The sequence below is a fragment of the Vicugna pacos genome, chromosome 11 (genome assembly GCF_048564905.1).
Source record: "Vicugna pacos chromosome 11, VicPac4, whole genome shotgun sequence".
Lineage (NCBI taxonomy): Eukaryota > Metazoa > Chordata > Mammalia > Artiodactyla > Camelidae > Vicugna > Vicugna pacos.
In genome coordinates, this window is record NC_132997.1 from 8,567,651 (window position 1) to 8,591,998 (window position 24,348).

A 24,348-nucleotide genomic window follows, 5' to 3' on the forward strand; every position below is an offset into this window, starting at 1 on the left:
GGCATAGCAAATAAATTTACATTCATTATTGGCCATTTTCAAGACACCACTATTTTTTTTTTAAAGCCACATAGTCCTTTCAGGATTAATCCTAAATATAAGATTTATTTTCTTCACAATTTTAATTGTAAAATACAAGTTATAATTATAACTCATGAATGACTGATGTAAAAGAAAACTCACCAATTTTACAGATGAACAGAGATCTCCATCAGTCAGCTAAATAACAAAAAACAAAAAGCAAACAAAAAATATTTGTTAAAGTTCGTTTTTTGTTTACACGTTCTGTCTATGTTCGCTACAAAACTATTTTAGAAGACATGATCAAATCCTAACTATATATGCTGTCTATAATACCACTCTTAATGTCATTTTATTAATTATATCAAAGAAAGCAGCCAAATTGGTTTTGCAAAAATTTTTTTCTGAGCCCATATGGACTATAGCGATTATTTCTATATTAGTAAAGGATCACATTTCACTATTTTAGGTTCAATTATACTCATGCCTATGAAATTCATAGACATTTTTAATGGTACACTTAGTTCTGAAAAACAGTATTTAAAGTTCTGAGAGATCTATTTAATAAATACAATGTAATTTTAAATTCCCTTCAATTTCCTTGCATTTATAGATAGTACTATTTACAGTGTGTATCCAGTCCACAAAATATCCCTTTTTCTTTTGAGAATGCAGCTTGATTCTCAGTCACTGGTCACACATGCAGAGTGTGGTCCCAAACTCCTGACCTGGGCATTGGTAGCTAAACAGGGGTGAGCACACACACCGACCTGTGATTTTAATTATCAGATATTCTCTCCCAGGAATATGAAATATGCACTAAAAGACAGCCAATGAGTCTACCTGCATGGCTGAAACTTAGATACTCAGTCTTTGAAACAATGAAGTGTCCAATTACTGTGATGCAGTTTGAAAATAGGTAAAAAAAGACTGTCTTTAAAGAGAAGAAAAACTGCTGCAGATGTACAGAGCATAGCTAAAACAAGAAGTATGCAACAGGTTAGATGCCCCAGAATCCTTCTAGTCCCTAACTCCAGTACCTGATGTGTATCTGCAGTTGCATTTTACAGGTACCATCCCTGTATCTTGTTAATACAGTTTCCCATTTTGTCCTGGAAGTTCTTTAAATTGTATTCCTTTATATGTAAGATGATCATAAATTCTGTTTGTGCTAAGTCCTGGTTAATGTCTATTACCCGAATTCCTTAATTTGTGAAATATATCATATGATCTTATATAAAAGGTGCTACTGTTATTAAAGAAGTTTAAGTAGATATTATTAATGTATTACTAATTTTACTTATTGTTATTAATAGTATTACTTAAATAAGCTGAGGTACATTTATTTGACCTCCACTTTAAATTTCTAATCTATGTACATATAGCTCCAAGGTAACAACACTTTTCTTTCAATAGAAAGTGATAACTGAAGGTATGAGTAAGTAGGAGTAGCTATTTGATACTGCTGCTCCTGTCAGCCAATTGGGATACCAATCAAGTGTGCCATTATCTTTGCTGGAACCTGTAAGACACAAGAAGCTGCTAATTGCTACCTGGAAGTACCAATAGGAAATGTGAAAAATTGTGTTATGTTCATATGAAATATGAAATGGGCAGATTCAACTACTATTTTGTTTATCTTATTGGGCAATTATTGTCTTTAATTTTTGCAATAAAAAATTTTTTTTTGCCTGAAATGAGCTCAACAAATGAAACTTCATGTTTAATGAAAAAGTACTGAATTTTCCTATTTCACTATTTAGATTTTTAATTTAGATCAGACAGCTGTTCTTTCAGATTAATTTGACTTATTTTCAATTTCAGGTTTACTTAATGTACTTATTAAAAAGTAAAGCAATAGTTATCAAAATTTTGTACCACTGGTAGAAGTTTTGCCTATATTTAAATACCAGTCTCATGTCAGTGTTTTATTAATCTGGGTTCTCCAGAAAAACAGAACTAATAGGAGATAAACATATACAAATACACATACACATACAGAGATGTTCTATAAGTTCTATAAGGAACTGGCTCATGTGATTCCTTGAGTAGGTTGAGTAGTCCAAGATCTGCAGTCAGTAAACTGGAGCCGTGGGACAGTCAGTGATGAAATTTCTAGTCTGAGTCCAAAGGCAGGAGAAGAGACGAGGCCAAGATGGCGGAGTAGTAGGACACTCATGGCTCACCCTCTCCCACAGATACACCAAGACTCACATTCACAGACCCACTCAGCCAACCAGAGCACCTGCGGAACTCCGAAAGAACATTGTCCTCTTCGAAAGACAAAGACGCCAAAAATCTGGTAAGAGAAAGGGAAAAAAAAAAGAAAGACAAAAGGCAAAACAGTGCGGGACTGGTCCCTCAGGGAGGGAGCAGCAAAGGAGGACTAGCGCTCATTCGCTGGGTCTCCCCCTCTCCAACCGTGCGTGAGGCCAGAGGGGGAGCCTCCGAGGCTTGGATCTGTACAGAGCAGCCCTTGACCTGCAAAATTAAGTTAATCGGACACAGAGGGTCCCTGCGACACCCAGCCCGAGACCCGAGCCAGCAGCTGGAGGCCGGGACAGGCTGCCCAAGCCAGGCGGAAGACGGGGTCGGCTGCACTGAGGCAGCCCCGGAGGACTACAGGGGGCTGCGCAATGTGGATGAGTGGGTGCCCAGGGCAGAACGACCTGGGTCCGCCATAAAACAGCACAGCTGTATGCACCCTGGGGGAAGGGTACATACCCCCATCTCTGAAAACCCATGGAAGGTTTTCAGCGAGGAGAGGAGAGGCGGGACTCAGGCAGGGCCGCCATATCCGCCAGCACTTGGCACCCAGGTAGGGGCCAGGGTGAAACCTGAATCTGTGCCTTGGGGCTCGGCAGCCTCAAAGGCCAGACAGTGATTTGTTTGCAGCCCGAGTCAGATAGGATCCTTCCACCCTGGTGCCTCGCAAAGTTCACGCTGCCAGGACAAACAAGGAGCTGACTTTTAGCCTGGAGCAGGGGAGGGGCTGTTCCGTGGTCTTCCCAGGGCCCGCCTGTGGAGCGCCGACCCAGGGCAGAGCACGCAGCGGCTGAAGTCGCGGAGCGACCAGCGTCAGGAGACGGCGGGTGGCCCCCCACCTTTCCAGCAGGAATGCTGTGCTGGGAGGGGGCGCGATCTTCTTGCCGAAAGGCACTGGGAGCAGCACAGAGGAGGGCACCAACAGAGGGCCTCTGGAAACAGCAGGCTGAGATCGTGAAACAGGGTGAAGACAGAAAGACTTCTCATTAACAGCACACAGTCTCCAGGAGAACACCTTCTCACACACCCCTTTTTTAAAAATCTGTTTTACCTGTTGTATTTTCTATTACCTTTTTAATTTTTACTTTTTAAACAATTATATATCCTCCTAGTTTTAATCCCTTTTAAATTTTTCTGTTAAAATATTATCATTAAAAAAAAACCACATCATGTCATTTTTATCTCTCTTGGTTTTGATCTCCTGTTATTGATTATACATAGGTTTCAATTTTTTTCCCCTCTTTTCTCCTTTTTTAAAGGTTTTTAAGAGACATCTCAACCCGATTGCTATTGTGCTTCAACTTGCTCTTCAATTATTCATTATACACTGTTTTCAAACCTTTTTTCCTCCCCTTTTTCAAAATTCTCTATCATATCTTTTTTATCTGTTCTATTTTTTATTACCTTTTTAACTTTTACTTTCTAAACAATTGTATATGCTTCTAGTTTCAATTCCTTTAAAATTTTTCTTTAAAAGTAGTTACATTATTATTTTTTAAAAAATCCACCTGATTTCATTTTCATTTCTTTTGGTTTTGATCTCCTGTTATTGATTATACATAGATTTCGAATACCGTTTTTTGATCTTTTTTCCTTTTTTTTAAGGGTTTTTTAAAAAGACATCTCAACTCTAATGCTAGTCTGATTCAAATTGCCCTTCTATAATTACATACTGTTTTCAAGCATTTTTTCTCCCTTCTTTTAAAATTCTCTTTCTCTCTCTCTCCTTTTTTTTTTTTTAAGTTTTATTCCTACATAGGCATTAGATAGAAAAATAAATAAACTCCTTTAAGGACCACAATTGATAACTGATACTCCATAAGCCACAGTGCTAGAGAGATATGAGCAAGATGAAGAAGCAGAGAAACCATTCCCAATTAAAAGGACAAGAGAAATCCCCTGAAATAACAATCAATGAAATAGACATTGATAGCCTACTAGATCAAGATTTCAGAAAAAAGAGTGATCAAAGTATCGAAGGAACTAAAAGAGATAGTGTTTAGAGATATAAAATGTGTCAAAAATGAAATTGAAGCTATAAAGAAGAGCCAAGTAGAATCTGTAAACACACTGGCTGAGATGAGAACTGATATAGAGGCTGTGCAAAGTAGACTAGATAAAGCAGCAAACGAATAAGTGACCTAGAAGACAGGACAACAGAAAGCACCCAATCAGAACAACTGCAAGATAAACAAATAAAATAACATAAGGGACCTATGGGATAATATAAAGCATGCCAATCTACGCCTAATAGGGGTCCCAGAAAGGGAAGAAAGAACAAAGGGGGTTGAAAAGGTATTTGAAGAAATCACGACTGAAAACTTCCCAAACTTAAAGAAGGAATCAGATATCCAAGTACAGGAAGTTCAAAGGGTCCCAAACAGGAAAAACCCAAACAGACCCACACCAAGACATATCATAATCAAGATGGCCAGAGTCAAGGATAAAGAAATGATCCTAAAGATAGCAAGAGAAAAGCAAAGAGTGATTTACAAGGGAACCCCCATAAGGCTCTCAGCTGATTTCTCTACACAAACACTACAGGCCAAAAGGGAGTGGCAAGATATATTCAAAGTCCTAAATGAAAAATAGATGCAGCCTAGGATACTTTATCCAGCAAGGCTATCCTTTAGGATAGAAGGAGAGATAAAGAATTTCACAGACAAGAAAAAGCTACAAGAGTTTAGCAACACTAAACTCATGCTAAAAGAAATACTGAAAGGTCTACTCTAAATAGAAAAGCAGCAGGATGCTACAGAAATGAGAAACTTATAACTGGAAAGGTGATAACTGATGAATTACAAATAAAATAAACACAAAATTGTAAAAGAAGACATCTAAATCATTAAGAGTGGGAGAGGGAAGGAAGAAAATATAGAGTATTTTTTTCTTCCTTTTAAAAAATTTTTTGTTTTCGGTAGGATGGGTTTGAGATACAGTAATGGGCTAACAGACTTACAGAAAAGGGTAACCACAAGCCAAAAACTTACAAGGGAGTCACAAAAACTAAATAAAATCCATGATAATACAAAGAAAAATTACCAAACCACAAAAGGAAGAGGAAAGGAACAAAGGGGAAATATCAAATCAACTGCAAAGATAAGTTCAAAATGGCAATGAACACACATCTATCATTAATTACTGTAAATGTTAATGGACTAAATGCTCCAGTCAAAAGACACAGAGTGGTAGACTGGATAATAAAGCAAGAACCTTCAATATGCTGCATACAAGAGACTTTAGGGAGAAGGACACATATAGACTAAGAGTGAAAGGATGGAAAAGGATATTCCATGCAAATGGAAAAGCCAAAAAAGCAGGTGTTGCAGTACTAATTTCAGACACAATAGACTTTAAAACAAAGGCCATAAAGAAAGATAAAGAAGGACATTTTATAATGATTAAAGGAGTGATAGAAGATGAGGATATTACACTCGTTAATATATATGCACCCAATATAGGAGCACCTAAATACATAAAACAATTACTAACAGAGATAAAGGGGGATATTGATGGGAATACAATCATAGTTGGAGATTTTAGCACTGCATTAACATCACTAGACAGATCTTCCAGACAGAAAATAAATAAGGCAACAGAAAAACTAAATAATACAATAGAAAAATTAGATTTGGTGGATATTTTCAGAGCATTACACCCCCCCCCAAATAGGATATACATTCTTTTCAAGTGCACATGGAACATTTTCTAGGATTGAACATATACTTGGGCACAAAAGAAACCTCAGCAACTTTAAGAAGAGAGAAGTTATCTCAAGCTTCTTTCCTGACCACAATGCCATGAAACTAGAAATCAACAACAGAGAAACAGAGGGCAAAAAAAGGAAAGCATGGAGATTAAACAATAGGCTATTAAAAAAACAATGGGTCAATGAGGAAATCAAAGCTGAAATTAAAAAATACCTTGAGACAAATTAAAATGAAAGCACAACCACACAAAATTTATGGGACACAGCAAAGACAGTGCTAAGAAGGAAGTTTACAGCGATACAGACCTTCCTCAAAAAAGATGAACAATCTCAAATAAACAATTTAACACAGTAACTAAAAGAACTAGAAAAAGAAGAACAAAAAACCCTAAAAGTCAGCAGAAGGAAGGAAATTATAAAGATCAGGGAGGAAATAAATAAAATAGAGATTAAAAAAACCATAGAAAAAATCAATTAAACCAAAAGCTGGTTTTTTGAAAAAGTAAATAAAATCAATAAACCTGGTGAAACTCTCAAAGAAAAAAGAGAGAGCACAAATTAGCAAAATAAGAAAGGAAAATGGAGAAATTACAACAAATAAAGTAGAAATGCAGAATATCATATGAGAATATTATGAAAAACTATATGGAACCAAACTGGATAACCTAGAGGAGATGGACAAGTCTCTGGAAACATACAGTCCACCAAGACTGAATCAAGAAGAAACTGACCACTTGAACAATCCAATCACTAGAAAGGAAATGGAAATAGCAATTAAAATCCTCTCTACAAATAAAAGACCAGGACCGGATGGCTTCACCAGGGAATTCTACCAAACATACAAAGAAGAACTCATACTAGTCCTTTTGAAACTCTTCCAGAAGATCGAAAAGGAGAGAATACTCCCAAACTCATTCTATGAAGTGACCATCACCCTGATACCAAAACCAGGCAAAGACACTACCACAAAAGAGAATTACAGGCCAATATCACTGATGAACATAGATGCCAAAATTCTCACCAAAATATTAGCAAATAGAATCCAACAGCACATAAAAAAGATTAGACATCATGACCAAGTGGGGTTCATCCCAGGGACACAAGAGTGGTTCAACATACGCAAATCAATCAATGTAATACATCACATCAACAAGAGAAAGGACAAAAAGCACATGATCATCTCAACAGATGCAGAAAAAGCATTTGATAAAATTCAACACCTATTTATGATAAAAACTCTCACCAAAGTGGGTATAGAGGGAACATATCTCAACATCATAAAAGCTATATATGACAAACCTACACCCAGTATAGTACTCAATGGTGAAAAACTCAAAAGCTTCCCACTAAAATCTGGGACAAGACAAGGATGCCCACTATCACCACTCCTATTCAACATAGTCTTGGAAGTCCTAGCCACAGCAATCAGGCAAGAGAGAAAAATAAAAGGGATCCAAACTGGAAAAGAAGAGGTAAAAGTATCACTATATGACAACGACACGTTACTACATATAGAAAACCCTAAAAGGTCCACACAAAAACTACTAGAGCTGATCGAAGAATTCAGAAGGTAGCAGGTTACAAGATTAATGTTCAAAAATCAGTTTCATTTCTTTACACTAATGATGAATCAACAGAAAAAGAAAGTAAAGAAACAATCCCCTTTAAAATAGCACCCAAAGTAATAAAATACCTAGGAATAAATCTAACCAAGGAGGTGAAAGAATTATACACAGAAAACTATAAAACACTGATGAAAGAAATTAAAGAAGACTTTAAAAAACAGAAAGACATCCCATGCTGTTGGATTGGAAGAATCAATATTGTTAAAATGGTCACATTGCCCAAGGCAATCTACAGATTTAATGCAATTCCTATCAAATTACCCAGGACATATTTCACAGAACTAGAACAAATCATAATAAAATTTATATGGAACCATCAAAGACCTAGAATTGCCAAAGCATTACTGAAGAGAAAGAAAGAGGCTGGAGGAATAACTCTCCCAGACTTCACACAATACTATAGAGCTACAGTCATCAAGACAGCATGGTATTGGTACAAAAACAGACATATAGACCAATGGAACAGAATAGAGAGCCCAGAAATGAACCCACAGACTTTTGGTCAACTAATCTTTGACAAAGGAGGCAAGAATATACAATGGAATAAAGACAGTCTCTTCAGCAAATGGTGTTGGGAAAACTGGACAGCAGCCTGTAAAGCAATGAAGCTAGAACACTCCCTTACACCATACACAAAAATCAACTCAAAATGGATCAAAGCCTTAAACATAAGACAAGATACAATAAACCTCCTAGAGGAAAATATAGGCAAAACATTATGTGACATACATCTCAAAAATTTTCTCCTAGAACAGTCTACTCAAGCAATAGAAATAAAAGCAAGAATAAACAAATGGGACCTAATGAAACTTACAAGCTTGTGCACAGCAAAGGAAACCATAAGTAAAACAAAAAGACAACCTACAGAATGGGAGAAAATTTGTGCAAATGAAATTGACAAAGGCTTGATCTTCAGAATATATAAGCAGCTCATACAACTTAATAAGAAACAACCAAACACCCAATCCAAAAATGGGCAAAAGACCTAAGCAAGCAATTCTCCAAGGAAGACATACACATGATCAATAGGCACATGAAAAAATGCTCAATATCACTAATTATCAGAGAAATGCAAATCAAAACTACAATGATGTATCACCTCACACCAGTCAGAATGGCCGTCTTTCAAAAATCCATAAATGACAAATGCTGGAGAGGCTGTGCAGAAAGGGGAACCCTCCTACACTGCTGGTGGGAATGCAGTTTGGTGCAGCCACTGTGGAAAACAGTGTGGAGATTCCTCAAAAGACTAGGAATAGACTTACCGTATGACCCAGGAATCCCACTCCTGGGCTTATATCCAGAAGGAACCCTACTTCAGGATGACACCTGCACCCCAATGTTCATAGCAGCATTATTTACAATAGCCAAGACATGGAGACAGCCTAAATGTCCATCAACAGGTGACTGGATAAAGAAGATGTAGTATATTTATACAATGGAATACTATTCAGCCATAAAAACCAACAACATAATGCCATTTGCAGCAACATGGATGTTCCTGGAGAATGTCATTCTAAATGAAGTAAGCCAGAAAGAGAAAGAAAAATACCATATGAGATTGCTCATATGTGGAATCTAAAAAAAAAACCCAAAAACAAAACAACAAAGCATAAATACAAAACAGAAATCGACTCATAGACATAGAATACAAACTTGTTGTTGCCAAGGGGGCGGAGGGTGGGAAGGGATAGATGGGATTTTAAAATTGTAGAATAGATAAACATGATTATACTGTATAGCACAGGGAAATATACACAAGATCTTACGGTAGCTCACAGGAAAAAATGTGACAATGAGTATATATATATGTTCATGCATAACTGAAAAATTGTGCTGTACACTGGAATTTGACACAACATTGTAAAATGATTATAAATCAATAAAAAATGTTTAAAAAAAACTGAAAATAAACTTACTACATGATCCAGCAATCCCGCTCCTGGGCATATATTCAGAGAAAACTGTAATTCTAAAAGACACCTGCACCCCAATGTTCATAGCAGCACTATTTACAATAGCCAAGACATGGAAACAGCCTAAATGTCCATCAACAGGTGACTGGATAAAGAAGGTGTGGTATATTTATACAATGGAATACTACTCAGCCATTAAAACCGACAACATAATGCCATTTGCAGCAACATGGATGCTCCTAGAGAATGTCATTCTAAGTGAAGTAAGCCAGAAAGAGAAAGAAAAATACCATATGAGATCGCTCATATGTGGAATCTAAAAAACAAAAACAAAAACAAACAAACAAACAAAAACAAAGCATAAATACAGGACAGAAATAGACTCATGGACAGAGAATATAGACTTGTGGTTGCCAAGGGGGCGGAGGGTGGGAAGGGATAGACAGGATTTCAAAATTGTAAAATAGATAAACAAGATTATACGGTGTAGCACAGGGAAATATACACAAGATCTTATGGTAGCTGAGAGATTAAAAAATGTGACAATGAATATATATGTTCATGTATAACTGAAAAATTGTGCTCTATACTGGAATTTGACACAACATTGTAAAATGACTATAAATCAATAAAAAATGCTCAAAAAAATAGGCAGGAGAAAACCAATCTCCCAACTTGAAGACTTTCTGGCAGAGAAAAAGAATTCTTTCTTACCCAGCATTTTATTCTACTTGGGACCTCAAAGGTTTGGATAATGCTCACCCACACTGAGGAGGGTAATGTGCATCGAAGATTATTCCTGCTTATTAAATTATAGACTTTAATTTTGTTCTTAATATATTGATATATGTTTTAAAATATAACAAGAAAGTTTCATATTTTTGTCATCAGAAAAACAAAAATGATTTGGCATCAAGTATAATTGTTTGTGGATAGAATTTAAACTAATATTTTTTTATTTTACTTTTTTGCTAATATGAATTTTACTGAAGTTTTGGTTTTGGTTGGAATAATATAAGGACACACTCATAAATGAATTCAATAATTTGGCATCCTAATTTAATTACATAAAATGTTCAGAAAACACTGAATGAAACGGTGAATTCTGATGAAATATCACATTGAAAATTAACCTAAAGATTTTTTACCCCAGAAAAATATCTAAAGTTGATGATTTTAACCAAAGAACAACTGTCCCTCAGCATTTTAGGGGTTTATTATCTATTGATACAACAAATTACCACAAATTTAATAGCTTGAGACAACCAACCATTATTATCTAATAGCTTCTGAGGGTTAAGAATTCAGAAGTATCTTAGCTGCCTCTCATTCAAGGTGTCTCATGAGGATCATTTTAACTTTAGGTAGATGCTGTGGTCTCTGAAAACCTGACTGGGGCTGGAGTATTTGATTTCGAACACACATGTGGTCATTGGATGCAAGCTTCAGTTCCTTGTCACATAGGCCCCTCCGTAAAGCTGATCATCGCATCATGTGATAGACAGAATAATAGTCTCCCAAAGATATCCAACCTATACATTTGTTACTTTTCAAAGCAAAAGGGATTTTCCCAGTGATTAAGAGAAGAATCTTGAGATGGGAAAATTGTCCTGGATAATCCAGGCGAAACAGTGTAATCATACGGTCATAATAAGAAGGAAACAATTGAGTTACAGCCAGAGAAAGAAGGCAATGTGACCACAGTAGCAAAGAGTGGTACACCTGTAACTAAGGAATCTGGGAAGCTTCTGAAGCTAGAAAAGGCAAGAAATAGATTCCCCCTTGGAGCCTTCAGAAGGAATCAATCCTTAATTTTATAAGACTAATATTGGAATTTTAACCTCTAGAACTTTAAATAACTGTATTGTTTTAAGCCACTCTATTTCTGATAGTTTTTAACAGCAGCATTAGGAAACTAATACTTACGGTTTTCCCTAGACAGAAAGAAAATGAGAGAGAAAGAGATTAAGATGGAATCTGTATAATTTTTTAATAATTGATTGTGGAGGGGACATGTTGTCACTTCTGCTGTATTCTATTGTTCATATAGACTAATACCGATATAGTGTAGGATTAAGCTGATTAAGAGCAGGTATACCAAGGAGCAGGGATTTCGGGAGGGGGACATTTTGAGGCTTCTCTAAAAAACAGAATACCCTTAAAGTTACAAAATCATTTAAAATAATTTATTTACTGTAGTAATTAGAGAAATATGGTTCCAAAATATATTTGAGTAGTCATAATGGTAGTGTTTTTGGAACAGAGGCTTCTACGTGTCTAATGTGGAGTTCTTTCAATATAGAATAAGAGTTTAATTCTAGATCTGTTTTACTTTTTCTAAAACTAAAAAAGTATATACTTATGCCACACATGGTACACAATGAGATAATTCATGCAAAGTGTCTCTATCCTTGAAATTGTAACAAAAACTACTTTTCCAAATAATTAAAAGTCTATGTAGCATTATTCAAGAATTTTGAGTCTATAATTATAGTTTCCTGTTAAACTGTAATAGACATAGATGGTGGGTAGTAGATATTTTTAAATTTGTTCATCTATAAGAATAAAGCTGAAAATATAACAGAAATCAAATTTTATCAATGGTATTATGGAAATTAATCAATATCCTCTGGTGGAGATGACAAAATTAAAACACTTGAAATTATAAACAAAATAAAGATATATCATTAATTGCGTAACAGATTGTCATACACTATGTTAAAAGGGTTGACAAGAGAGGGTATTGGCAATCTGTTTTCCCAAAGGAAAAAATATAAGTGTATGCCTTTAAAGTCCCTATAAGGACAGGACTAGAGAAAATGTCAAAAATTAGAGAACTACATTTGCATAATGAAGGTAGACAATGATTATGGACAAACTTGAAAGCCTAGAAAACATATTTAACCTGATATAATGTAAATAGAGAACAACCCTTGAGGTTGACCAATACAGTAAGATAATAAAATTACCATAGTTTGAAGTAGGACTAAGTATTTAAAAATATTTATACTTAGATCAAATATTCAGGTAATTAACAATACCTAACTATGAAATGATTCTGGAAACTGTGTTGGAAAAAACAAGCTGATAGAAAATCCTTCGTTATTCTGTGCATACATCTATTTCTTATTCAATAGAAATTTTGCTGTGCTAGAAATGTTAGAAGCAGCAGTTAAGAAGATACACTGCCTCTCTTCCCAGAGGATTTAAGTACAGTGAGAAGGGCAGACAAAGAAGAATTTGCAATTCTGTAAATTAAGTGCTATATTAAATCTATTCACAGATTGTTAGTGATATAATCTAGATTGGAGAGTGAGAGACAGCAGAAAAATCTTGGATGCTATATTAGAATGTCAAAAAGATGAAATATGGCATAGTATTAGTATGGCATTTGAAAGAAAAATTAAATCATGCTTTGCCAAAGTAGGCAACTTTCACAGAAAAACACAAGGTTTATGGTGCATATCTGAAGCGGAAACAACCTCAATGAGAAATCTAAAAATGTATATACTAATACAACTCTTCAGGGACACCTGGTATGATAGCACCATCTTCAAAACAGTAACCATGCACTGAAATCAAGAAACATACTATAAAGGGGCCATGACAGTAGCTTGGCAAAACAGCATGAGGAATATAAGCAGGGGAGCAATAATCAGGCTATACTAGTGACTTTCCCTAGAGTGAAAGCTGAGCCAACCTCACCCTGGCTGATTTTTCTTCAATAAAGCTTTTCAGAAGGGTTGAGTTCGTCATAACCTTTTTTAAAAAATAACATTCTGGGTCTTGGGACGATCTTTGTGATAGTGGGTGAGGGAGAGGCAGGAGAGTTCTGTTGTAGGCGTCATCATAATCAAAGTCACGACTAACATGTTGATTTACTTACTGAAAGCCTGATTGTACCAAGTGCTTTGTAAACATTACCTCATTAAGACTCAGAACAACCTTAAAAATTAGGTATTGTTGCATTTCCCGTAGTAATATAAATAAACTGATAGCCAAAGTGATTTGTTTAAGAGTAAAGCGCTGATAAATTACAAGAAAGGGAGTATGAACCAATCAATATTAGTCTGACTCCAGATGACAACCAGTTCTCAGAAACATCATTTTTGGGTTTCCAGCTGGTACATAAATTGAGGGAGAAGGGAGTTGAAAATAGTTGACTTTTTTTTCCCCTCAGAAATTGCTTTATTGTACTTTCTGGAATAGGATTCAAACAAGATATTTAAAAAGACTGATGTAACAGCCAAGGTCTTACACATGATCATTCTTATTTGCAAACTGTCTTTGAGGCTGCAGATCTGTGGTAAAGTTTACCTTATCAACCTCTGGTTTTCATCGCGTCAGAATAATGGATCGTATTAGCTCAATCCATTGTGTATATAATCTAGAATAACTAGAAGATTTGTCTCTAATGAGGTAATGCTCCCACATACGAACTCTTACCACAAAGGTCAAGTTTTGCTTTATATGAATTCTTTCTCAAAGTTGACTGAACTGAACAGAACTATCACTTTTTAAACACTTTTAGTTTTAGTTTGAAAAAAAGTCTGTTATAACTTTAATTCAAATTAGGGTTTATTATTGACACACGTAAATATATCATAAAACAATTATGAAACGTTCCAAAAAATTATTTTTCAAAGGAAACAAATTGTCCCTTCTCCAATCACTGGAAAAAGGAGGACTGTGCAAAGAGACTCATATTTTAACTACAAGTTTAATTTGGCTCCTATGTGATATGAAATGTATATCATGTAATAGTTTTATTACCTTTGAGATACAGGTATATTGATTTAAATTTTGACTAGGCTTCTTCCTATGATTTACAAACATTTCCTCACCAGCTGCAAAATTCAATTTATGTCTTCCAGGCTTTCAAAATGAAAAGTAAAGTGACAGAGATGAATAGAAAGTAGTAATTTGAAACCAGCTAAATTTGAATGAGAGTCATTACATGTGATTTCCACAATCACAAAAATGAGAATGTTAAGTTCCACAAGTTGGCAGTAAAAATGACTTACTTCTATGCTAACCATCAGTGGGTTTCTCTGAGTTGATACCTTGTCCTCTTTGAAATGACTTCAGACTAGCTCTTTTGAAAGACTTGAATGGTAAACAAGGTGGTTAACATTTCCTAAAATATCCTGGGCTTTCATATATTTCAGCTTCACTGACAAAAATCTAACAGTTATTTTTAGTACAGTTATTTACTCAGTGTCTCACAAAGTTCCTAGTATTTATGATAATAAAGGTCTTGTTCTTAAATATATATATATACACATATATATAAATATACACACACACACATAGAGTACAGTAAGCTATCAAAGACTTATTTTTGTCATACTCAAACATGTTGGTGAGGTAGTGTAATTTGCATTTACTTTCAAAGCTGTGGTTGTAGATTCTTAAGTAGAATGTAGTGTAGAAGGGAAATACTAGAATATCTCCAAGCAAATATTTTCTGTGCAGGGGTAAACATAACCATAAACAGAAGAATTGAGAGAGCAAAGAAACACCTAAATCAAAGTTTCTCTCCTTGTGTCAGTTGCCTTAGTGAGATTCTATCTTGAATATCATCTTCTTCATTAACCTTCTGTGCAGATTATCTAAAAGTTAAAGAAGAAAATAAAATAATTTGAACAAAATAAAATCTAATGAGGTTAAAGTGGCAGTGGTGGTTCTTTCATATAGTTAAATAATAAATACTTATCGAGTGTGTTATATGTCAAACACTATTCTAAAAGAGGCAGTTGCCATCCTCAATTTAGATTGTCTACATAAAGAAAGATGCACAATGCAGGAGTTGTGAGTCAAGTTTTATTCAGGGATTTACTGAAGACTATAACTTGGGAGACTGACACTTAGTAAACTCTGAGGTAGGGAAGAGGTCAGTTTATATATGATTTTTTTTTATTAGGAAATACATGCAGTCAAGCATACAGTCTGGTAGATCATTGCTAATCACAAAGAACAGATATCTCAAGAGTTAGTGATTTTAGGCCTTTTCTATGTATGGGAAGGTAGAGGAATTTGGAGTCATTGAAATTCTTCTTGAGACATGTATCTAACTATCCAAGGAGTGCACTGTAGGTGGGCAACAGCAGTGGGTTACGACTTGACTTTGTAAAACTGGGCAACCAGCAATGCTCTTCTGGTCTTTGTTCACAAGATCTATCTGCTAAATTAAGTGAAAAAATTGTCAACCCTTATGGAGCTTACTTCTAGTGAGGAAACAGAATTCAGTAGCCACAAACAATAACATAAGTGAATCAAGTATAGTGTACTAGTGGGTGACACATGCTGTGGGGAAAGAAAAACAAAAACAAAAACGGTGAGCAAGTTTAAGGAGAGCAACGGTACTGAGATGGGGGAGGATGGTGGCTGAAATTATGAACACAGAAGTCATAGCAGACCTCACTGAAAAGGTAAATTTAAGCAACACATGGGGGAAGTGGGCGAAGTAGCTAAGAGGCAACCTGAGGAAAACATTCCAGATAGAAATCTCAACTGGTGGTGTACACTCTGTGTGTTCACAGAACAGCGACTATGTCAGTGTACCTGGATGTGGGTAACTGCAGCATAAGATAATCTATATATTTAAATACTTGTTTTTAGAAATAGCCATAGAAGACACCTTAATATCGCTTCAAAAAACTTAATGGAGAAATCCTTTTATAAATTATTCATGTAATAAATTCTTTATTGATCACTGAAAATGTGACATTTTATATATTACAGGAGGGGAATCCAGAAAGAAAAAGACTCAGTTGCCATCCTCAAGGGACTTGATTAAAGTGGGGCATGGATTTGTAAAATATGCTCCCCTGTGGAAAGTGTTCAGACGTGTATGCGGTAGAGGAAACCTTCTTGGAAGAGGTGACTTTTGCCATCCATGATGCCTAAGGTGTACCCTCGCAAAGAAATTTGTGGAAAGGCAGAGGGTAAGCAAGCAAAGGCAGGATCACATGCAAAGATAAAGAGGAATGGATGCAGAAGACTCTGAGGGGGAATTGTTGGGTTGTGAGGAGCATGAAGTGTGTCAAGCTTTAGGGAATCACAAAACTAGGTGCAAATAAACAGGAATGTATTTAAAATTTTTTTTGAAAATTACATGTTTTCCTTTAATTTCTTAGGGAATTTTTTTTTCTGATTTTCTCATGTGTATCCTAAGTCTATTTGAAGCATATATTAATATTTTACTTCTCTGTATTAATTTATAGGGTATTGTTGCTCTAAAGCATTTTTCTAGCACATTCTTGGAGAACTCTGGAAACAGGCAACACATTGCTGTTTTCTATTGCATATGAGACTTTCATTTTTCTTCCTCTGTGAAATCTTTGTATAAAAGCGATAGTGACAAAATGTTAAAATCAGATGCTCTTCTACTCTCAAAGCAGTTTATTATTCCAACTTCATATTACATTATTAAGTCATCTGAAGCTGCAGAATTAGTCTTAAGTATTTTGAATCATGTACACATTTTATAATGCAGATTTAGAATTAAATGAAGCTTTTAGAAAAGTATCTGTCATCTGGATGAATTGACATGTTTGACATTTTAAAAATTAATATAATTAGACATAAAGCCAGTCTCTGGTTATTCTCTCTGCTGTGTGTTGAGAAGGTAACAATTCAGAGCACTCCACAAAAACACCATTGGACATCAGAAAAATGATCAATGTTTCATGAAACAGGTGAAAATCGCATTAACCCTGGGCACATTTTATCAGGTGAAATTGGTGTTTGGTCCACTTAAAATAACTCTGTCTGCACATAAAAATCCTGAACTTTAGCCTCTTGTGACCATTCGGTTTAACTTTTAACCTTATACCACTATATTTTGTTAGAGAAAACTCTTACTACCATGCCTATCGGCACCAGTATAACCTGATAGCAGCTTACCTCATAGGAACATTATTTTTACTTGCCGTTTTCAGATTCTCTGGCATTCTTTGTGCCACAAGTCTTTTCCACTCCTTTCACTTTTCTCCACCCATCGTACCCCTCCCTCTTAGTTGATGACACTATGTCTGCCTCTTCTGAGAATTACAAACTATTTTATATGGCATCTCTGAGGTTCACGAATCACATCTGGCCTTAATTCTTACAAGACATACTCGATTTTTCAACTCTCAGAAGAAGGGCTACCCTTACCCTCTCTAACATTTAGTTCTCAGTCTACACTGTAGATCTTATTTTCTACCCAACTCTTCTGGAAAATTGTTTTCTAAATTATCTCCTCTCTCTTCTTTAATTTGAACATGAATTTTTCCCAGTTTTGGTATGTAAATGTGTGTTTGTGTGTATAGATTGTGTGGTGGGGGGTAGTATGTATAGGTGATACCCTCAGTACATCACCATGAGCTGCCTGCATCCAAAGACGGATGCCTCATCTTAAATGGTTCAACCCATTTTTTAAACAAATTTACATATTTGTAAAACCTACAGTCGCTGGTGGGAGTAGCTGAAAATGCATGCACATTAATGGTATCCAGTACCAAAATATTAGAGTTTATTAAGTATGAAAACCCTGGAGTTGTACAAATCAATGGCACAGTGGTTGCTGCGGGGGCGTGCTGTGCTCCACTCTTAACACTACAAGTTTGAGTTTCTGTCTAGAGAGTCTGCGTCTAGCTTTGAGAAAACCTTCATTCAGATCCAATGCACAATGACAGGCAAGGAGTCAGGTGGCAAAGAGATCGAGGTGGCCATTTCATGTGATCAGGGGACCATCACTGACATTCACCTAGAAGTTCCAGTACTGTGGCCCTCCACCTCTACCCCAACGAAGTTTGGATGTCTGCACATGCACATGTGTGTAGTATGTATGAAGGGGAAGATTTATTTTAGATTATATGGTGGTTCTGTCTTGGATGGTCTTTTATTATGTTAAATAATTTTCTAAAATGGCTCCCTGTAGTTCATTTGCACATTTTGTGGAGTTAATGTAACCTTGTTTATTGTAGGTCTTAGACTCTCATGGCTTGACGTTCTGCCTCCTTCCCTTTAGCCTGCAAATGGTTTTACTTTGTTATTTCCTAATGTATGTCCTCATTAACCTTTCCTTTTACCTTAATCATAACTTCTTAATTGTAGGTAATGCCTCTGTTTCCACAACTTAAAATTGAGAAGGGTTACTTTATCACCCTCTCAATAATATCTTGAAGCACACAACTCCAACACTATTACTTAATAAAGACTCTGATGTTTCTCCAGTCTTATGCAAAGTGCTGTATGATGCAGTCCTAAGCCTACCAATTGCTCCAGATGGATTGCATCCATAAAGCCTCTTATATGTAGAAATTTTGGAACTTTCAGTGCTTCAGGCCACTTTAGTAAGCACAAATCTCTCTACCCAAGAAGAAACTCTTCTTGTTAATATCAGCAACATCTTTTTATCTGTCAAATCAAATGGCTTGTGTTAAATCTTTCTTTTTTCTATTTGATCTATCTAAATGAGTCATCATTTACAACTAGGTCCCTATAATTTAAAACTCTTCTATCTTGATTTTTAGTATATAACTTTTTTCTAGCTCTCCTATTTTTGGCAGTTTCTTCTTAGTTGAACTATTCTTTAACTTGTGCAAATATGCATACAGTTGCTAAGCCTCTATCTATCCATTTCCTACTTTCCCACCCATATGGTATCCTGAAAATACGATCCAGTCATAGAAATTTAACATCTGCCTGTATGGTGACAATTCCCTGATACACATTTCTAGCAAGTTACAGTTCCCCCTGTACATAAAGTTTCTGGAGAAACTTTAAACTTATAAAGTTCTAATTGAGCTCTAATTTTCTTCCCACAAATGCCTTTAATATCTGATCTTGTCACAAGCTGGCAAACAAACAACAAAAACAAATCAATATTTTAAGCTCTTTCTTTTCTTTAATGTTATAAACAAATTTCATATGATCCTCTTTTCTGCCTCTGTAAAGTCTTCTGAGCATAAAACTGAGGATTTATCCCCACTACCACTAGCTTAGTGAGTCTTTTTCCTGGAAAATTAAAGTCATAGCCTACCTTTTCCCTCATAAATGTTTTTTTCCCTTAATCCTTATTATTCAAAAAATACAACCATGTATTAAATAATTAGTATTTGCATGTCACTCTTCCACATACTTCAAAAGCATTAAAGATATCCTTGTGTTTCCAATTTTTTAAAGAGTAGAAAGTTCAAGAGATCATAATTTGTCATACATACACTATAATGGAACAATCAATTCCCTCTAACCTCTCAAATTTTGCAAATTCCATTTATACATATGCACATATATGCATCTTGTTAATGAGGTTCAATATCTGATTTAAATAAACAGTATTTTGACTATTTAGTGCCATCCTTATTTCATTCTGCTATCACTGATGCTGTCACCATATCCCAAATTTGCATAATAAGCACTATTGATAACTTCTAGGCTAGTTTTAAAAAGCATAGTTTTTCCTTCTAAGTTTAGGTCCTCTGCATTCTTCCTGAATCTCAGTCACAAAATTATCGTAGTATTTGATTTATGCTGGGTTTCTGAATGAATCAAACACACATAAGAGGATTCTGAAGGGGTACTCTTACAACCCAAAACACAAGGGATTCTCACTGGGGAAAATAAAGGAAATAATCCCAATCAAAGATGAGTTCATAACAAAGCATTTTAAAACATAGAAAGAATCAGTATACCATCTCTGGGATTCAGCAAATAAAATAAAAGTAGGATTAGAAATCTATTAAAATAACTTAGAAAGAATCAGTATACCATCTCTGGGATTCAGCAAATAAAATAAAAGTAGGATTAGAAATCTATTAAAATAACTTAAATGTGGGTAGAATATAAAATGATATGTCTATAATATTTATACAAATGATAGAAGGAATTAAAATCATTTATAAGAAAAGGAAAATGGATTCTTAAAAAGAACAAATGGATTGGGAAATTAACAGTGCAGAAATTGTAGTAATATTATTCAAAACATTTAACAATAAAAACATTAAGAGACTACTACATCCAGATGAAGAGTATATACACTGCAAAATAGATTTTGTAAACTATTTTATAAGGAAGTCTAGAAAAATAAAAAGATGGAAAAGATAAAAGTGGTTAAGAGAAAAGAATATCTCTCAAGTCAAGAAAGGTGAAAAAGTCTGAGCAACAAAATAAAAATAAATCCATACCCAAAAGTATTAGCTAAAGTTTATGGCTCAAAAAATATTTAGTCAATATCAAAAGTGGAAAACTAGAATTTCCATCCTAAAAACCAACTCCTTGAAAGTGAAATTAGAGACCAAACAATATCCAATATCATTTTATATTCTAACTAATTTGCAAGTATGAGTGAAAGTAGATATCAATACAGTATCATATATTCAGCTAAGTTATTGTTCAAGAGTGAGCAAGAAAAAATAAAACATTTAAAAAGTAAATAGGTTAATTTTAGATATCCAGAATTTATGGGCCCACTTTTAAAATAAATATTCTACCATTCTTAGTAGTAGGGTGCTAGGTTTTTACTACTACTTGACTAGATGAGCTGTAAGCACTAATTCTTTTACCTGTAACTTGTTTCATTGTGCTCCTGTCACAAAATAGTTTAAAATTTTAGATCCAATTATATAATATTACAGAATATTTTTCTTTCAGAGTATCTTGTATTCATTCAACAGCTTTTTTTTTATTAAATTCTAATTGAATATTGAAAGTTACTAGTCAAAGACACAGGCCCTATCATTATATATTAATATGCAGTAGCAGAGAAAGTAATGTTTGCACAGATATTCATCACATCAAGTGAAATAGAAGAGATGTGAGACACCTCCATAAACTAAATTCTTATGGAAATTCAAAGGACAGAAGGAGTTCTGGCTGGGATATCTGACAATGCTTCACAGAAGAGTAGAATTTAGTTGTGGGGGAAGAACAGAGGTGTGGAGTTGACTGAAGAAATGGAGGAGTGTGAAGATTAAAGTTTCCAGAGTTCAGTTTGAGAGGAGACACTGGGTAAGGAGAGTAAGATACAGCAGTGAATGAAGTCAGATCATGGAGGCCACGGGCCAGATCATCCTGTGCTAATGATTCCAAGCTGTACTTGAAAGCCGATGGAAAGGCATGGATAGACATACATTATCGATCTGGATATCGTATAACACAGAGAGGTTCAGAAGGTTTACTTCCTAAAACAGATTTACAGCTTTTATATCTTCTAAATTTACTCCCTTAAAAGGCTGAGAAACAACTTTCCTATGAAGTCGAAAATGGCTGTGGTGTAATCGCACAGTGCACTGAAAAGAACTCTGACCTTGGAAGAAAATTGGATATCATTCTTCTTCAGTTTATTACCCAAAGGTATGTTAAATTCCCAGTGCCCCAGTTTCTTTGGCTATAAAAGAAAAAATAGTGAAAAATCTCTACTAGGATAGCTCATGAATCTGGAGTCTGAGGAATCACTAAAAATGTACTGATGAAACAGAGGAATCATATCATTCTCTGATCCTCACAAATGTCAGCATTCTAAAGGATATCAAAGAATTTCTTACAAGTAATTCTAAAACATTTCAATCCGACTTACCTGGAAAAATGAATAAAGTAATGCCTTATGCAAACCAGATAAAATAACTGTGTTTAAGCATGAGATCCATAATCTTTTTTCTGCTATATTTATAACCAAATGATTCTCCACTTCATTTAACAAGTGTTAACTATTAACACTACTAAAGTCTCCAACTACCTCCAACTCATTCAATCTTTAGTGAATACCCTGTGTGGCTACACACATTTATAAAACCTGTCTTTTCATCTAAGCCCCCTCTTGACCTTTCCTCAGTGTTTTGTAAGAGGAGGAACAGGCTCACCTTTTGTTGTGTACTTTGATGATGTGACAGACTAACCCTGTAGAAATAGTGGCAGTGATTCCCTCTGAAGCAGTTCAAGTCTTCAGTTTATGTAAAAATTTTATCTGTTTGGGGGTATTGTAATACTAATATCCTGGGGTTTTTTGTTTGTTTGTTTTCTTTTTATTTTGCTTTATTTTATGTTTTTGTTTTTTTGCTCACATATTTGTTTCAGGTCTTTCCCAGATTCATGGCATGAATGGAGCCACCACAAAATGTGTAACTTCGAATGACATTTGGGACTAAGGATGCAACAGTAACTACCACTCCCAACTGAGGTTGTTATATTTATAAAGCTCCAAGGAGGAAGTGGAATAATCACTCTGACACAGGCTTATTCTTGCAACAAGGAAGGCCAAGACAGTTAATTCCTGTATTCTTGTGTCCATGTTAGAAATTAACACTAGGAATGTGGAAGTAAGGGAGTGCGAGACACTGAAATTCTGTAAGAAAGCCCTTAACTTGGCTTCAGATTCTTAAGGGAGACCAACAGTCAGACAGAATTGAAGAAATGAATGTAGATTAAAAAATAAAGGCACAAACTATTTGACTTTTTACTTCTCACTATTAAAATTTCATTTTCTTTCACTTTTGCACAGTGCTTCTGTGAAATGGATTTTATAACCAATGATTTTCTAAGGAAGGCAGAATCAAGCAAGAGCCAAAAGTTCACAGCCCTAACAATTGGACCCAACAAATATTCTACTTCTGAAATTTTATTTAGAGATTTAATTTTATGCATCCCTTACAGATGTTGGTATACCGAGATTTTTCATGCAAAATTCTGTTAATATTGTCCATAGAGTGAATAACTTTGGGCAGAAAACACCTGTGAGAACTCTGGAGGCCTGCCAGAGAGTTGAGCTTCACCACAAACACCATCCCATATGGTTTCCTTCAAATCACTACAAAGGATCATCTGAAGTGTACCCACTACACCGTAAAGTACCTGTTGTGTAGTACCCAGTCTGCACTTCACCTGCTCAGTCATCAGTCACTCACTCCATGAATATTAACATGATCTTTTTAGACATTAAAATAAATGAATATGATATAAATATTGAATAAAATATGAAATATTGAATAAAACATTCTTACAAAAGGGAACTGTGATTCTGCACCAGATTTAGGTTGAAGTGCTAAATATGTATAACAAAGGAAAAAAAAGGAGCAATGACTATAAAGGCATCATTATTGAATTAGCAGAAAACCCAACTGCCAGTTTTATCTCAGGGTGTTTTATTCTCAAGTAATTTGAATGGCACTGCAAAATGTGTGCAACCTTCTCAAGGAGTAGAGCAAGAAGCTTTTCTTTCTTCTTCCAAGAACAAGTGAATAAATAATATTATAATTGTTTTATAAATAGTGAAGTTAAAACAGTTTTATTAGAACCATGAATGAATGCTCAACACTCAAAAGCACAATAGGAGCATCAGCAATTTCAAAGCAGGTAAAAGATATTCCAGAAGCATGCTCACATTAGTTACTTAACACTTTCTGCACAGAGAAACATTAGGAAGAGCCCTCCTTTCTTAGAAATGACACCAGCCAGAAAAGGAGGCCACCGCTGAGAAGCTCACTGCAATTAGATGAAATCACCACTAGCTATGAATCAGGGCTTTTTTATGCTTATATCTCAGACAGGTTTCCTGGTCCTACTGGTATTTACATTAAATTTTTTTCATTCAGATATTAAAAAAAGCAAAAGAAGAAAGAAATCACTTATAATTCCACACCCAAAGCATAACCATTATACCTATTGGTATATTATTATTAAGCTTATTTTAGAGACATTTGTATTTCATATTAATGGTGAATATATATATATAATTTTAAATAATTCAACATTCAAAATACTTATTTGTAATTGTTTTTTGTAAATATAACTATTAATGACAAAAAATTAGTTAATCTAGGGGATTTGG

At 35.0% G+C, this 24,348-nt stretch overlaps 1 long non-coding RNA gene across 1 annotated transcript in view; it reads right to left on the minus strand.

Moving 5' to 3' along the window:
* The window catches only part of LOC140699149 (uncharacterized), a 259,144-nt gene that overhangs the window by 147,492 nt on the left and 87,304 nt on the right, over positions 1-24,348 (minus strand). The window contains exon 3 of the long non-coding RNA XR_012077150.1: positions 184-219. This is a non-coding gene — a long non-coding RNA (uncharacterized lncRNA). The remainder of the gene's footprint in view (positions 1-183; positions 220-24,348) is intronic.